Source organism: Castor canadensis, chromosome 13 (assembly GCF_047511655.1).
Source record: "Castor canadensis chromosome 13, mCasCan1.hap1v2, whole genome shotgun sequence".
NCBI lineage: Eukaryota > Metazoa > Chordata > Mammalia > Rodentia > Castoridae > Castor > Castor canadensis.
The window spans coordinates 120003929-120022259 of NC_133398.1; positions in this window are offsets into that span (position 1 = coordinate 120003929).

The window sequence follows — 18331 nt, forward strand, 5'->3', positions numbered from 1 at the left end:
ATGAACTTCTGCTGTTCAAGGTCTCTGCTAATTTACAGCAGTCTCTCAGCCAGGGTTAAGTTGAAAATCTATTTCAAAAAAGAATAGTGCTTTTTTGATGAGTGGCAACAGGCTCCAGAAATCTATTCCAAAAAGGGGGCTGATTTTCAGGTTTAATTCCAACTGAATGTGTTCCAGCTCTGGAAAAATCCTAAGAAATGCTACCAATACATTTCAATGTCCCTTCAGGTGCTGCTTGCAGCCCTGCAGTCAGAAAGGGTAAAAAATACACCTGCTGTCACTGCATTTCAAATTCTGAGGAAAAATGCTTTGATTTCAGGAGTCAGGCTCAAGCTTAAAATGAAACACATAGGCCTTCTTCCCCGCAGTCAGGAGAACAGAGTCTTGGGAGCGCCCCTCCACCCCCAAAAGATCTGCTGCAGACATTGACATCCCCTGATCCCTTCCTTGGTGGTCTCTACCAGTCTGCCTCATGCATTAAAATAACCTACCCACAGTGAAACACTCACTATCAAAGTTTCCCAGCAACTTACATGCAAGCAAATGAATTCACCTCTAGCACACTATCAGGTCACCCTGAGACTTCTCACGCCCAAAACTGAACCTGGGTGGTACATGAGGTCCTGAGTCTTGCACAGAGCTCTGTGGAGTGGGGTTTAATAAGCGCCACTCATGGCGGGCGCACGAGTGAAGCCGGCTCCTAGAACGCAGGAGCATAGAGAAGCTGAGAAGTACCCCGCGCAGGAAACGCGTCCCCACCGCTCTCCTCCTGCGCCGCAGCCCTAGCAAAACAGCCACCCAACACTCTTTTTTTCCCTTCCCCTAGCTTGCACAGCAACAGCAAATGCACAAGCCATAGACGATTTTGATGGTTATCCGAATCCCCCTCAAACCTAAAGCAGAACAGCCCATCATTCTCAAATCATGATCTTCATTAGAAGCAGACAAAAACAGCAAAATGTGAATGAAATGCTGTTTGTGTGAATGAAAGGGCTAGTGAGCGAGCCAGCATTTCTGTGAATGAAGCCAGGCCTTGCAGCCGGTGCCAGGCAATCCCCTGTCTCCAGCGGCCTCAGCCAATGTGCGACCTTGTGGATGACTGGATGACTCATTCAACAAAGGCTCGCTCAATAGTGGAAGATTCCACTTCAATCAAGGGCGGGATCTTTTATCCAACGGCAGTGTGGGAAAAAAAGGAGGGAAAAAAAATCCACCCAGCTCGATCACAAAGATGCTGGAAAGAAGAGGACAGATGCTATGGAAAGAGGAAAAATAATTTTAAAAGGAAATTCATGATCAACGGGCCAGGTCTGAGTGAGAACAGGACCACTCTCTTGGAGGTGAGCTGTGCCCCAAACTTTCACTCACCCTTTCTTCTACATCAAGGAGAAGCCATGAATGTGCCATTCGGTTCAGTTTTTATTATGAATGTACACTGAATGCACATTCAAAGCCTAGGCTCTTGGCCCTCAATTCTTTTCTAATAAAGGAATAGAGAACACCTATGCAGGCTGAGTCTCCAAGGAGGAAAAATCTTAAAATCACACAGTTAACCCCTTAACCAACAGGAGACTTTGAGTTCTTTTATTATGATGAAGCTAATGGAAGGAAATGGGTCATTTAAAAAATATGTATACCAGTATAAATTTACTAAATATGAAACGAAGTATAATCAAAGAGGGTGATTAATATTCCAAAACCACAATAGTGCAGTAAAACCTACCAGGAGGATGGAGTGAACATTTTATAGAAGGAAAAAAAAGCCCACTGGTGCATCAGCATCAGAATGGAGCTGCCAAGACCCTCACTCACAGGAGAGCCCTTTGCACTTCCAGGAGAGTGCTGAACAATTATTTTAGGCCCTATTCCCTAAAGCCCACATATCTGGCTTATCAGCTTGCAACAACCTAGAGATGGATAAAAGGACAGATGGATGAAAAGTTAGGTAATGACAAATTTAGATGAAATTTTGATAGTTTGTACTATGGTTTGAATATAGTTTTTTCTCTCTGAAAACCCATGCTGGAATCCAATCCTCAATGTGAGGAATTAAGAGGATGGAAATTTAATCTGACTATGGTGTTTAGAAACCAGGCCTTTGGAGATATTAGGATTAGACAAGGTCATCAGGGTGGAGTCTCCTGATTGAATCTTGGTTGCTTTATAAGAAGGGATTGGGGAGGCTGGGGATATGGCTCAAGTGGTAGAACACATGCCTAGCAAGAAAGAAGCCCTGAGTTCAAACCCCAGTACTGCCAAAAGAGGACACACACACACACACACACACACACACACACACAGAAACTCCTCACCATGTTATGCCCTGAGCTACCTCAGGATTCTGCCAGCAAGAAGACTATTGCCACATACAATCCCATGTCCTTGGATCAGAACCATAAGCCAAAATAAGCATCTTTTAAAAAATAGCTCACCTCATCTCTGGGATGGTGTTATTAGCAATAGAAAACAGACTATAAGTCTCTAGCAAAATAGAAGAAAGTACCCAGCTTCTGAGCCTCTCAGATGGAGCTGACAGTAGAGGTTGCTTATTCCCAGCACCCCCAAACATAAAGGAGTTAGGCAGGGAGTGAAGAAACTTGATGCCTGAGAACAGTGGCTTGGATGTTGATAAGAAATTATGTCCTGGACTGCTGATATTATGGAACAAGTTGTGGTGTACAACAGGGTCTTACTGACTCTACAGAAGATGGAAAATGATAACCCAGTCTCACCATCCAAGGCCAAGAACTCTCCCACCCAACATGTGGGAGAGCTGCTGACACATAACCAAGGCTCTGGAAATTAATGACACATAACCCAGTTTTTCAAGAATGACCATCCCCAGTGTCCACTGCCCCACCCCCGATAAAAGTTTGAGGTCTTGGCACCTTTAGCACAGCTCCTTCTTCAGCCTGCCCATCCTCCCACCTGGAGGCACACTTTGGCTTGGTTTTACGTTAGTAAATCAGCTCCAGCTTAAGTCTCCTCTTTGTCCATCTTTGAATTTTCTCTGACAAGACCCAGAAACTTCTGGCCCCAGACTGGTAATCCAGATTTGGTAATGCCACAGCCTAGAATCTCCTACTGAGAGAAATATAGAGAGAAGTCCACAATTCTTCCAGGGATGATCAGGTTGAGTGGGGTCCAATCCATTAGGGTGATGAGTTAGGCAGGTCAGAGGTGAAGGCTAGGTGTGAAATGCATGTGAGTGGTGGAGCCTCTTATGTAGAGACAACCAGTGCTGATGAGCAGCCAAGGTTGGAGGTTGAAACTTAAAAATGCCAGAATTTCCAGATGGGCACTACAAAAAAGTGGACAAATGTCAGGCACTGTGGCACATGCCTAGAATCCCAGCACTCAAGAGGAAGAGACAGGAGGATCTCAAGTTTTAGCCCAGCCAAGTCTCTATAGTAATACCCTCTCTCAAAATAACAACAAAGAACTCAGAATTATTTGGAGAATAAAATGGAAACCTCGTTTGATGGATGCCATAGAAGAATAGTTTTCAACAGATAATTACTGTGGTTAACAAATGAAGTCATGACTACAATAACCACCTTGATGAAGTGTCCCCACATGCGAGCAAGGCTCACCAGTTATACATAGCTTACATTCCATTTTGCCCAAAGGGAAGCCAAGGGTCCCAGGAGTTATGAAATGTGCCAGGACCATGCTAGGTTAGGAGCTGGCAAAGTGTTCTGACTCTGAAGCCATAGTCATTACTATGAATCACCCTGCTTCAGAGAAGTTGTATAAGGTGTCTGCTGAGACCTCTCTTTTGCAGGTGGTGATTATCCATCATCAGACATCATAGGAAGGAGAATGGTGCCAACTGAATGAGAGACAAAAATGAGTGAAAAGATCATACTTTACAGAAGAAGGAAAGGAATGAAAGTTAAGATAAGACACAATACAATAGATAGAAGTAGAGCTGAGAGAACACAGCCAGGGATGGAAGATGTAGCATGTTTTTAAGAAAGCAGAACAGAATGGGAGAGATTAAGATATGGGAAAGAGAGAGAGTAAAAAACACAGGTAGAGCTCTTGCTTTTTATGCAGGAAATGGAACACCTTACCCTTGGGAAGGGGCCAAAATTGATAAGCAGACCCTGCAGGGTACATATAGGACACAGGAGTTTCCACCTTCCACATGGTTCCAATGGAGAGACTTTCATGAAAAGCACTCTTCTAGAGATGGGGTTAAAATCACTTAGAAGGATGGTAGTATATCAAGGATTCATATGAACCAGAAGCCATGTCTGCCTACAGCGTTGAGAGAAAGAAAGGAGACTGAGTCACACTGTGGCCAGTGGAATTCTAGTTGGAATTTTAGAGAAGCTGACAGGGTGAGCTGTAGTTTAAGAAGACTAAAATGACTGATAAAGAGGAGGGAATAGGGAAGAAATACTGAGCCTCTCTTTCCCCACTCCCTGGTCTCCTGTTGGTGCCTCCCAGTGGGAGACCAGGGAATGAGGAAATCCACAGGAAGCCAGAAGTGCAGAGAGCTAGGTTATGGGGTTATGGGGGAGTAGCCCCCAGGCAGAGCTGGCTAGGAAAGGCTGGGGGGTCTGGGGAGCCAGCACCATGAGTAGATATACTGGTAGATAAATTGGTCTGTGGCTGTGATAGGAGCTCAAAAACATGCTTGATTTTGATGTTTCATTTGATTTTCTCTGTAACCCCAAAGCAAGGTTGTACTTTAAAAGTGATATGGTCCACTTAAGTAAAGAATTTAAGAATGAATGTTTGAATCTGCTTGAGGGAAGTAAAGGATACTGTCAACTGGTCAAGAGAGGAAAGTGTGTTATAAAGGGCCAGCTATGACCCTGTCATGTCCCAGGACAGGGGTATGGTTTTCTCTGTAGGTGTTGGTCTGCCTTGGTATGAGCTGGAAGACAGGGAGGGAGTTGTTATGGAGGGTTCATTTGGAAATGATGGCAGAGAAGGGAGGGTGTGGAGAACACAGGCTAGCAGGAGTCAGGAATGGGCTGTGGGAGAGGAAAGTGGGGGACTTGGCCAATGAAAGGCCAGGCTCAGTCAGGCCCAGAGCTCTTGAGTTCCATAGGGAGACTGCAGCCTAGGGATGCATACTAAGATATATGGACAGATGGAGGCAAATGAAGGCCCCTAATTGTGCCTCCTGAGGGACAGGCTGGGAGAGGGAATGTCCTCATAGAATGCTAGGGAGGGTTGTGGAGTCCCAGTTTTGTTAAAGCCAGAAATTGAGGTCCTCGGGGAGGAGGCTGGGGACAGAAGGGAGCTCTTTCCCCACAATCTCATGGGAAGACGGTGGGATGGCCAAGCACTACAGGCTGTTTAGAAGGGGAGAAATGAGAGCCACACCTCAAGTGGATCATGGAGGGAGAAGTCTTGTACTATTCCTGTACTGCATCGCTATATGAAATACTTAACACAGGCTATTTATGAAGGCAAGGAAGACAGGTGTATTTAGCTCACAGGTTTGGAGGCTCAGCAACATGGCACCTGCATCAGCTCAGTTTCAGTGAGAGTCCCATGTTGAATGGCAGCTGGCAGAGCATGTGTGGGAGCAAGCAAGAGCATCTATCTCAAACCAGAAGCAGAGAAAGCTGGGGTTCCACAAACCCTTCTAAGGGCAGCATCTGCAAGGACCTAAGGACTTCACATAGGACCCACATCTTAAAGGCACCATCACCTTCCAAAGCTGCCACCCTGGTGAATATGATCAAAGTACTTCATACACATGTATGAAAATAGGAAAATCAAACCCATTACAAATTGTTTTAAATGGGGGGGAGAGTGGATGAGAAAGAGAAATAATGGAGGTGGATTTTATCAAAGTTCATTATATGCCTACATGGAAACATCACATGGAAACCACTTTGCACAATTAATATATGCCTACAAAAAAAAAGAGAAAAAACCCTGCCACTCTGGGAACAAAGTTCTCAACACATGAACCTTTGGGGGGACTCAAGTCATATCCAAACTATAGGTCCCAAGGTCCAGGTGACAGGTCTGGTCTCTGCAGGGACCTCAGGTGACCATATACTGATTGGCACAACTTGGTGTGGAGCATCTTTGGCATAAAAATACTGTGACACAGGTCACCCATCAGTGGGACCTGGCATCTCAGCACCAAGGAGAGTGAGACACTTAGCACTACAAACCTGGACCTGAATCTCTGTCCTGAGAAGTAGGCCTTGCACCCTGGTCAGCTCCAAGGAAGGGTCAGAAAGGCTGGCTTAGCCAGCCTCATCCTTTTCCCAGGTGCTGTTTCTTTATTTCTCACATTCAAAGTATTGTTCCTCCACTTGAGAAGCTCTGTTCCCCACCCATTGAGTGACAGGGGGGCCACACTTTTTCAAAGGCATGGGCTCATCTGATCCTCATGATTCTATCACATCAGTCCTGTTATCCCTCATTTTACATTGAGGCCCAAAGAGGCTAAGGGACTTGCCAGGACAACATAGCTACCAGGTGGCAGAGCAGGAATTCCCACTAAAGTCAACCTGACCCCAACAATCCCCACAAAGACAATCCTACAAGGGTAAGTGAAGTCTTCATTTGAGCCCTGCCACTGCTCGGATCTCACTTTCATAGAAGGAGACTATCACCGTATCACACTGTTGCCATGGTGACCAGGCAGCGCACAAGAGTATCAGACTCAGCATGAGGTCATTTCATTATCACTGGAGGGAGATGGACAAGCCACTGCCTACTTCACATACAGAAAAGGGACAAAGTAAGCCCTGGGCAGTCCTCAATATGCTGTCCTACTTACTGGAGATAGGAAAGCAGTGGAAGGCTTTAACACACTTTGGAAACAAAGAGGCCATCAAGCACAGCATCCTAGGGAAATAATTCTTTTCTCAAATAGGAAGATCCCTGGAACAGTCCCCTGGAGAAAGGTGAGAGCTCGAACTACAAGGATTTGCACTCTGTGATATAGCCAGGAAGCTATGGTGTGCTTAGAAATAGTTTAAACACTTGTAGTGAGAATTCTCTATTCCCTTCGGAATCTACATAATCTTTTGACTATAAAGTACAAACAATTTCATGTTCCACATTTTTCTTCTAAAATATATATTTTAAGACTTCTCAGTTTATAACATGGCTAGATCATCATATTCTGTGGAGTGGAATTCCCTGCAGCACTCCTCCATCACTGGACACTTCCATTGTTTCTAGTGTATCAATACTATAAACACTGCCATAATGAGAACTTTTGCAGGCACAATTCACTGTGGACTTAACTTTGAAGTCCTTCCCCTCCATTTTCCCAGCAAAAGGGGGCCCTATGGGGAACCTCAGATTCTTAGTTCTGAAGTCAGTGATGGTTTAGCTACTTTTTGTTTGTTTTGTTTTATGAGACAGGTTCTTACTATGTATTACAGGCAGACCTGGAATTCACTATCCTCCTGCCTCAGCCTCTCAAGTGCTGGAATTACAAGTGTGTACCAATACACATCCAGCTAGTTTAGCTACTTTTTTTTGGTGGGGTTTGAACTCAGAGCCTCACACTTGCTGGGCAGATTCTATACCACTTGAGCCACTCCATCAGCTTGGTTTAGCTACTTTTAATTAGATTATTTCTATACTAGACACCATATGGGTTTTCCCTATCATTGTTGAATGTTTATCATTTTAATTTTTTGATAAATAGTAAGCACATATTATGTATATTACATTATATATAAAACACATTACATTGCTATATATTTATATGTTGCATAGTATACATTATAATTTACACATAATAATACGTATGAATATACCTATATAATATGCATATACTAATACTTATATTGGCATAAAGTTGTATTAATTATATGTATTATTTCTCTTTCATATAGAAAAAGTATGTGTTATGACTGATACATAATTATATACATGAATATATGTATAAAACCTATACTGACATAATTTCTATATACTTCAGTTTCTCCTTCATGTGGATATGTTATAATTTATGCATAATTACAGATACTAATATGCTTAGCCTATATTTGTATAATTGTATAAATTGTATATTCTTTTTCTTTCATATGGATGTATAATATCTTATGATTGGTACATAATTATAGATACTAACATATGTATAAGACATGGTATAATACATATATGCATATTACATGTATTATTTATCTTTATGTGGATATGTTATGGCGTATGAACTGGATACTAATATATTTATACAATCTATACTTATTTATAATATTTACATACATCATTTGTACTGCTACTTTCATATGGAGGTATTATGTGTAATACATAATTATGTGTAAGTGTGCAAAAGTCTTGTGTTGGTAAAATATGTACATATAATGTATGCTACTTCTCTTTCATACAGAGAGTCAGTATCAAGTACCTTAGGCCACAAGGACCTTCCCCAGAGGCCTTTCCGACCTCAGAATTCCAAGCCTTTGTGTTTTCCACAACAAGCTAGCAACAGTGGTTCTCTAACCTGAGAGGACTTCTGAGTCCCCTGATGGGCTTGTCATACACAGACCACTGGTCCCACACAGGGTTTGACTCAGTTGCTTTCCACATAGACAAGGCCTGCTGACCATTCAGCCATGGTGCAAGTCAGCCATCCCACACTGGAAATTCAGTTCCTGCACACATTCCAAGCACAGGGCAAAACACAATGTAGACAGTCATCCTGCCCAGAATCTGGGGATTGCCAAAATGACCAACCTTGACAGAGCTAGCAAAACAAAATCCTGGCAAAGCTGCTGACATTGTGTCTTGCTAGAACTCAGGAGAACCCTTGAATATAAATCTGTCTACTACAGAGATCCCAGCCCCACCTTCCTAGAACTTCCTGGAGAGTGTCCTAATCAAGAAAGCCAGGATTTTAAAACAGGAACCCCTCAATGTCATAGTAATAGCCAGGTCCTCTTGTACATAGTTTGAATATGTTTTCATCCTAATGGTGTAGACACTGTCATTACTTCTGTTTTATAGATAGGGAAACTGTGGCATGAAGAGATTAAGTTCTCAGGCTAGTTGAGATGGAGCCTCAACTCAGATTCTGCCTCTCTGGCTCTAGGTTGAGCTGTGATTTCCAGTTAGGCATGGCAGGTACCAGGAAGAATGTACAAAGAGGAGGTGGCTTCATTGAGGAGGCACACTTACAATTCTGCTTTAAAAGTAGTCTGATCCTTGGATCCCCTTCCCAGTGTATACATCCAGGCTGTATCTTCTTGCCTGCCCCTCAGAAAACAAGATACTTTCACCCAGTAGGTGGTAGGATGAGACATCTGTGCTGGCAGACACCCTTACAGGTAAGGATTCAAGCATCACTGGCAAACAGGGTTAGCAAATGTATTACAATGAGCACACACTGAATACATCCTGGTCCTTCCACTCTGGACACTGTTGGGTACTTCTCTCGGGAAGTGACAGGGCCTAACAGATCTCCACATGAGGTCTACCATAGACAAGCATCTCCAATGTGCAATGTCATTGGACAGCCAGAGTGCAGGAGCTCTTCTGAGAAAACTTCCAACATGAAATATGGAGACCAAAATGGAGAGAGAAGACCAAGTTGAAACCAGACACAGTGGTACACACCTGTAGTCCCAGCTACTCAGGAAGTTGTGACAGGAGGATCACTTAAGCCTAGGAATTCAAGGCCAGAATGGGCCACATAGTGACAGACTGGCTCAAAAGGGAGGAAGGGAAAGAGGGAGGAAGGGATAAAACAGACTTTGCAAGAGAGGAAAACACACCAAAAACTAAAGCCATTAAGAATATCCTGAAAGAGATAAGATTTGTGAAACAAGGCAAACTGCCTAAAAAGGAAGATATGGAAAGGGAAGAGGGAGGGAGGGAGGGAGGGAAACAAGGATGGAGGTAGGAGGGATACAAAAAAGAATGTTAGGGAAATAAAAAGAAATCTTTGGAAAATTTAAACTGATAGAAATAATTCATCCCATATAGGCGTGGATGCCAAAGTTGAGAAAAACTAGAAAGCAAAGCAAAAATGTAAAGCAGTGGAAACACAATAGGTGAGAACTCCATCACACAGATCACAGGAAGTGCAGAAGAAAAAGAAAGAGGAAAGGAAGAAGAGGAGGTGGCCAGTGAGGTGTCACAGATTCCCACAACAGGAGCCCCTCATCCAGTCTGGAGGCGCTCACCAGGGGCCTACCCCACTAAAAAGGCATTCAGGTGGTGCTCAGTGGTAGGGCACTTGCCTAGCATGCAGGAGTCCCTTGAGGACCTGGGGACAAAGAGACCATTCCATGCAGGAAGCCTGGAGGCAGGGACACAGAGAGGAGCAGGGAGAAGCAGCACCCAGATAAAGAAGTAGAAATCTGAAAGGCTGGAAGCTACAGCTTCCTCCAGCTGTTACCAATTTTGGACCCCAAATTAGGTCCCTTTCCACTCACAGAATTGTGACAACCCTGAGTGCCCATTGAGAGAAAATGAAAGTTTGGCCAACAATAAGAGAAGGGAGAGATAGATTCTTCCATCAACTTCTTTTTTTTTTATATTTGTTATTGCTTTATTATTCATATGTGCATACAAGGCTTGGGTCATTTCTCCCCTCTGCCCCCACCCCCTCCTTTACCACCCATTCCACCCCCTCCCTCCCCCCCACCCCCTCAATCCTCCATCAACTTCTTTTCGTGTTGATGGTGGAGATGTTTTAAATGTACAGCAACAGAAATGAGGGGAAGGGGAGGCTAATGAAGGGGAGGAATATTCATGTCTTTTCTGGGACTGGGCAGGGATTTTTCTGGGAATTCTTTTCACTTCTTGTATGGTTCTTTCTAGCCATCACCATGGCTACTGTCAGCTGTCACAGCACTGTAGGAGATGTAGTCATTAAGCATGCAAATGGCATTGCACTGAAGTTAGAGGTTGTCTCCTGGTCACTCTGACTGCCCTCTTAGAACCAACCAGTTTTGTCCAGCTCACCTGAAGAGGCATCTGATCCTCAAAGACAGACAAGTTGGAGGAAGAGGGGATAGAAATTCAGCTAGGTGACCTAGGCAGTACAAGATTAGGGTAGGATAAAAGTTTATAGATCAAGTGTTATAATAAAAACCTTACCACAATTTTTTTCCTTAAGATTCTGATTTTGACAGTCTTGTATCTATGGTCCTACCAGCTGCCTACAAATATATTTCTAGGTATCTCAGAGAATTGACCTATTGAGTAAAATTTCTATGTCTTCATGGTGAATCTGCCCACACTAATGGCTGTTTCCTGGTAGCAGTTCACACTGCTGGTTCTGTCTGCAGGTGATCAGATGTTAGGACCCTGCTCCCTGGGAGTGTTGAAGGTCCTCCATCCCCAGGGCAGAGAGGACATCAGTGTTAACATATGCTAGGGCAAGAGAGCATCCATCTAACCCATTGGGAAAAACCTAACCCAATGGGAATGCAAAACTGTGCAGCCACTCTGGAAAAAGTTTTAAGTTTCTTAAGGGGTTAAAAATAGGGTTGGGGTATAGCTCAGTGGTAGCCTGCTTATGATGCTGGAGTTACAGGCCTGAAGCTCCTCTTATTAGGTCTATCCACTCACCCCAACATGCCAAAAAATAGATGGGAAAAGGTGAGGAAAGGAGATTTATTACATGACACAGGCAGCCACTGGAAGAGGCAAAGAAAACACTTTGGCCCATCTTTAGCCATCTTCAGGGTACAACATGAGCTTTAGGATTAAATTTTTAAAAAAAAGAATTAGGGCAGGAGGCAAAAGATAGGCATAGCTAAACAGTCTCAGGCACAGGTATGTCCTGGTTGACCATTATCTCAGTCTGACTTAGGAGGGGTTCTAGAGCAGTCATTATCTCTGTTATAGCAGCCACCTCTTTGTTGCCTGGAAGGTGGCCTGTCCTGAGGAGGCTCTGCTCTTCCCTTCTTTGGAAACCATTTTCTCCATCCCTCCTTGTAAAGATGTTATAGAACAGTCCAGTCCTTCCTGGATTCCAAGATGATTGCACAGTGACTGTCTAGAGAAGAACTCAGTGCAAAGAAGATACAAAATAGATACAGGGATACCAAGCTTTCCTGCTTTTAGTTAATTCATGAGCCCAAGTAAGAAGTCAGTGCTTTTCAGAAAAAAGCAGTTTAAGTACCTGTGACACTTACCTACTATGTGCAAGGGCCTGGGTTTGATCCCCAGGAGGGAAAAAAAGGTTATACATAGATTGACTCATCTACCCAACAATTGCACTCCTGGGATCTGCCCATGATACCCACAAAAAATCTGTGCCAAAATATTCATAGCATCATTTTTCAAAATAGCCCAAGAGTAGAAACAACCCAATTGTCTGTCAATTGGTTGATGGAATACTACTTGGCAGTAAAAAGAAACAAACTATTAATACATGCTACAACTTACATGAGGAAAAACAATTATTCAAAGAAAAAGAATGATACAATAGCCCATCAGCAGACTCCATCTGTGTGAAATGTATACACAAGTTCAGGATAGGGACAGACTGCAAATAGGCACAAAGGAATTTTATGTTGTGGTGGAATTGTCACCAGAAAAGAGCCAGGGATGAGGAAGATCTCCAATAAGAAAGAAGGAGGAAATCCTTGACTCAGCTCCCTAGTCACTGTTCATATCTACAACCAAAAGCATTTTGAGGGATTTCACAAAAAAAGGGAACACAATGTAGAAAAAAAAGAAAGCAAAGATTTATTTAGCAAAGCAGGATGGTAAAGTGGGAGAAGGAGAAGGGAAAGAGAGTGCCCCCTGACACACAGGAAGTGAAGCAAGAGGCTCAAAATGAGGTCCTTACCCCAGGTGTATTTATATCTTCTAGACCAAGCTTGGGTGTCAGGATTTAATTTTCCTAGATAAATGGTCATGTCATCTGGCAACCTTTAATGCTTTTGCTAAATTCCTGTTTTAATGCTATTGCACAAATGGAGACCATGAGTGGCTTTCCCATTACTCAAATGTGGAGATGAAGGTGTTAGGATGGTTTTATTATTAGCCAAAACTTGGAAACGATGGGTATAACCTCTTTTGACCAGAAAGGTATTCCTTTCTGGTCACATGATTACCTTCTATTCTTAGCTCTCTTAGCATCTAAAAAAGGGAGGGCGATGGAGGGAGTCCAGGTGTACACATTCAATTCCCTGATGCTCTACTGGTTTTCTGCTTCAGTTCCTGACTCTGGCTTTTCTCAATATACTTTGACTTTTTTTTTAATGATTTTCATGTCATCTTATAGCCCCATTTATCCTGCCTCAGAAAGATTTTAGAACTGTATTGTGCTGATCGGCATACAGCCCTATAAACTTAGTAAAAATTATCAAATTGTACTTGATGTAAATTATTCCTAGAAAAAAGTCCATTTTAAGAAAAAGTACTTGGAAATCCAATTTCTTTGAGGTAGGGAAGTACTGGAGTTTGAACTCAATTTGCTAGGCAAGCACTCTAACTCTTGAGCCAGGCCCCAGCACTTTTTGCTTTAGTTATTTTTCAGGCAGGGTCTCACTTTTTTCCCTGGGGCTGGCCTTGGACTATGATCCTCCTGCTTCTGCCTACCTCATAGCTGGAATTACAGGTGTGAACCACCACACACAGCTTGTTCTTCCAGGTAGAATCCTGTCAATGAACTACAACCCTCCCATAACCTCCCGCATAGTAGAAATTCTATTTTTAATTTAAAAAATAGAAAGTAAGACATCACTTTGTATAAAACCATTTGCATCCTGATGCTCCCAGTACTATTCAAGTTTGCCCTTGAAATCATCTGTTACACATACAAGATGATACATCAGGTCAGCTGACATGTAGCTTGCTCACACAGCTGCTTGGAATAGGATGGAGTGAGATGGAGAAGATATGATAAAAATCAATGATCTGCAGCTTTAGGAAAACATTGTCAGTTTTAAAACTGGAGTGTAGTACCATACTTTAAGGTCCCTCTGAAGGAGTTATGTCCATGACATTAAATTCTTCAGTAAAAGATCTTTCTTAGGGTACCTCTCTACTTCTTTTTCAAAGGTGGGATTGTTGATTCCCATTCAGGGAGAGTGTTGGAGTCCACAAATGTCGAATGATAGTCATGGAGGTGCAAATCTGGGGGAAATAATTCACACAATAATTGATAAAAACTGGTGTCCAGTTTTCCTTCTCTAAAATGTTGTTCTTTAAAAAATTGTTTATAAAGTTGGATGATTTTGTGCAACTCTCTCAGACTTACCTGTTTCACTAATTTGATTTGGATTTCTTGGTAGATTTTTATCAAATCCGCAAAGAATAATATGTTTAAGGAGGTAGGGTAGATTTTAGAGAGGTATGGTTGCCATAAGCTTCTCCTGAGAGCTCCCTTCCAAGCACACTGGGTATCAGAGGACAGACTAACAATAATCTGCAATGCTATGTGTGAATTACATAATAATACATGAGTGACCTATAATAATCTGCAAGGCTACAGTAATCTGTAATACCATAAATGAAGATTATATAATAATCTTTAATGCCATACAGGAACACTTCCATACCTACAGACTACAGGCTGCCATTTTATATTTAGTTGTGGTTACAGGTTACTTTGCCTTGTATTTCCCTCTCTGAATCAGACGCTTGCTCTAGGAGTGTGACCCAGGAGGAAACAACCATTTCTTGGAAGTGTTTATCTTTCACACTATCTATAATGGTACTGTTAACTGGTTTGGTATTATCAGGACAAACTAGGTTATAATGTGATAACAAAAGACCACAAAATCTCTGTGGTTTATTTACTGCCCTTTCCACACACCCATCTCTTGTCAGATGGGGTCCATTCCCCATTGTCTATTATAAGGGACTCAGCAGACAGAGCAGTCTCCATCTGGGACCCTGTGCACACAATCCCATGCAGAAGGAAGAGTACTGGCAATGCTTGTGCAGCCCTGCCAAGTTTCCACTAGGATATGACATGAATGAATCACTGTTGCTCACATTTCACCAATCAGGTTAAGTCACATGGCCACATTGGGTTTAGCAGAATGGAGCCACATTGTCCTCACAGGGAGGAGGCAATGTTTGGCATCCCACAGCACCCATCTACTAATTGGGTCACCACAAGCACCTGCGTATCTTCAGAAACCAGATCTACCCAGCACGTCACACACTCATTCACTTCTCAGGAAAGACCAGCTCAGTGAATAGTTGGGTGAATAAATGGATGAGGAATAAGTCTGGAACTGACTTCAGAAAGGTTCGGAACTTTCACCAAGAAGGAATACCACCTACCATGCTCAAGAACAACATGGCCCCATATACCCTGGTGAGAAGAGAAATGAAAGCAAATTATCATGTGTTGTGGAATGAGAAAGACAGGGCTATGGGGCATTTAAATGGGCTCACAATTCAGACACACAAGAAAAAGAAAACTAAACCAGCAATAGCATTCAGTCCTCACCTTCAATCTCTGTCTATATTTTTCCAAGTAAATAATATCATTTTGCTTCATCTCCTAATTCTTCCATTTAATGCTATTTTGAGCATCAGTCCTTATGAAGGGATATCCTAAAAAGCAGGGTTCTTAGCCTGGGGTCCATGAAATTTCACTGGGGAGAAATAAGTTTTGGTTAACTTGGATTTAACATTTCAGTACAGTGTGGATGAAGACAAAAAACACTGTAGATAAATATCACAGTACAGTTTCTAATACATTTTAAAATATCATTTATGTTTTTGCTACTCCAAAATTATAAGAATAGTAACTACAACCACTGTATCTGGATATTTTATGAATTAATAAATGAGTAGCTATATAAATATATGACATAAATATGTTTTAAATATTGATTATTGAATTTCAATATAATTTAGTATCCCTTGTAATGCTATGAGTTTTATTTTATGCATTTAAAAACATTCTGTCAAATGTATGCTGTTTAAAAGAGACTTGCTTTAAATCTAAGGACAGGCTTAGGTTGAAAGTAAAAGGAAGAAAAAGATATTCCATCCAAATAGCAACCAAAAGAAAGCAGGTGTGGCTATACTAAATCAGACAAAAATAAATCTTAGGTAAAAAATCTAATATAAGAGTCAAAGAAAAGTCAGGCATCAGTGGTTCCTACCTGTAATCCTAGCTAATGAGGAGGCAGAGATGAGGAGGATTGAGGTTTGAACCTAGCCCAGGGAAATAGTTCACAAGGCTCTATCTTGAAAAAAAAATCATAAAAAATGCTGGTAGAGTGTCTCAAGGTGTAGGCCCTAAGTTCAACTCCAGTACAAAAAAAAAAGAAAAGAAAGAAAAACTTTAAATGATAGAAGAGTCAATTCACCAGAAAGATACAATAATTATAAACACACATGGATCAAACACCAAACCTCCCAATTAAATGAAGCAAACATTGACAGAATTGAAGGAGAAGCAGACAGAAATACAATCACAGTAGGAGACTTTACTATCTGACTTTCAGCAATCATAGAATCAGACAGCAGATCAACAAGGAAAGAGAGGATTTGAACACCATAGACTTAATTGGACTTAACAGAAAAATTCAGAACATTCCATCCAACAGCAGGAAAAATACACATTTTTCTCAAGTGCACATTCTTCAGAATAGACAATATGTCAGACCACAAAAAAACTTAACAAATTTTAGAACACTGAAATAATTCAAAAATAATTCAAAGCATCTTTTCTCATTATAATGAAATGAAATTAGAAATCAATCACAGATGGAACACTGGGAAATCCACAAATATATAGAAATCAAGATTTCTTTATATGTTCTTAACCAATGGGTCGAAGAAGAAATTACATGGGAAATAAATTGTCTTAGGATGAGTGGGAAATGAAAACAATATTCCAAGATTCATGGAATGGGGCAAAAACTGCATGAAGAGGGAAATTTATAGCTGTAAATGGTTCATTAAAAGAAGAATGTTCACAAACCAGCAATCTAAATTTATACCCCTAAGGAATTAGAAAAGGAGGAAAAGAACTATACTCAAAGTTAGCAGAAAATTATTAATAAAGACTAGAACATATTAAATAAAATAGGAAATAGAAAAATAGATGTTTTAAAAGTTAGTTCTGCAAAAATATCAATAAAATAGATAAAATTTTGGCTATACTAAGAAAAAAGAGAACTAACACTAAATTAGAACAGAAATGGAAGACATTACGACCAATTTTACACAAATAAACAGGATTCTAAGAAAATACTATGTACAATTATATGCCAACAAATTTGATAAACTAGATGAAACTAATAAACTTCTAAAAACACACAACTTACGTACACTGAATCATCAAGAAAATTTAGCCAGGTGTGGTATTGCACACCTGTAATCCTAGTACTCGGGAAGCTAAGGTAGGAGGATTGCAAGTTCAAGCCAGCCTGGACTACATAATAAGACCCTGTCTCAAGAAAAAAAAAAGGAAAAATATTAATCCAACTATGATGTTCAGAGGTGGGGGAGTCTTTAAGAAGTGATTAAGGTTAGGTAAGATCACCAGGGGAAGTCCCCATGATTCAATTCTGGTGGCTTTTATAAGGAGAGAGAGAGTAAGAGAGACAGAAAGGAGAGAGATACGACAGAGAGAGAGGAAACCAGGCCATCCTGGATGTGGTCCCTCCACCTTGGACCAGAACTGAGCCCAAATAAACCTTATTTCTTTATAACTTACCCAGTCTGGAGTATTGTGTTAATAGAATAGAAAATGGACAAAGGACCAGGCATGGTGGCCCACACCTAGAATCCCAATTACTTAGAAGATAGAGATGGGGAAGATCATGGTTCAAGGCCAGCTCAAGCAAAAAGTTAGAGACTCCCCCCATCTCAACAAATAAGCCATGTGTGATGGTGTATGCATGTGGTCCCAGCTATGCAAGAGGCAGAGGTAGGAGGATCCTGGTCTAAGGATGGCCAGGCCAAAAAAGGAGATCCTGTCTAAAAATTAACTAAAGCAAAAAGAGCTGGGGTGGGGAAGGCATGGTAGAACACTGCCTAGCAAGTACAAGGGCAAGAGTTCAAACCCTAGTACTGCCAGAAAGAAAGAAAGAAAGGAAAGAAGGGAGGGAGGGAGGGAGGGAAGGAGGGAAGAAATGGACTGAGACAGATATTAACATTAAAAGACATTTTTGTACATCTTAAGTACTAGGTGTGAGAGTTAAAACAAATGCAGTAATTGTCCACTGCTTGGTAATTTGCAAAGTACTTTGCATTCACTGTTCTTATTTAAGAAGAAAATAGTTTGAAGGAGATGGAACTGTGATTCTCATATTATAAACAGAGAAAAGTAGTTTGGAAAAGTGAAGAAATGGTACAAGTCCACGAGGGAGTGTCAGACAAGCAATGGGGTCCTGGGACATGTGTCACAACCAGTTCTCTAAAAAACAAACAAACCCTGGTCTGAAGTATATAA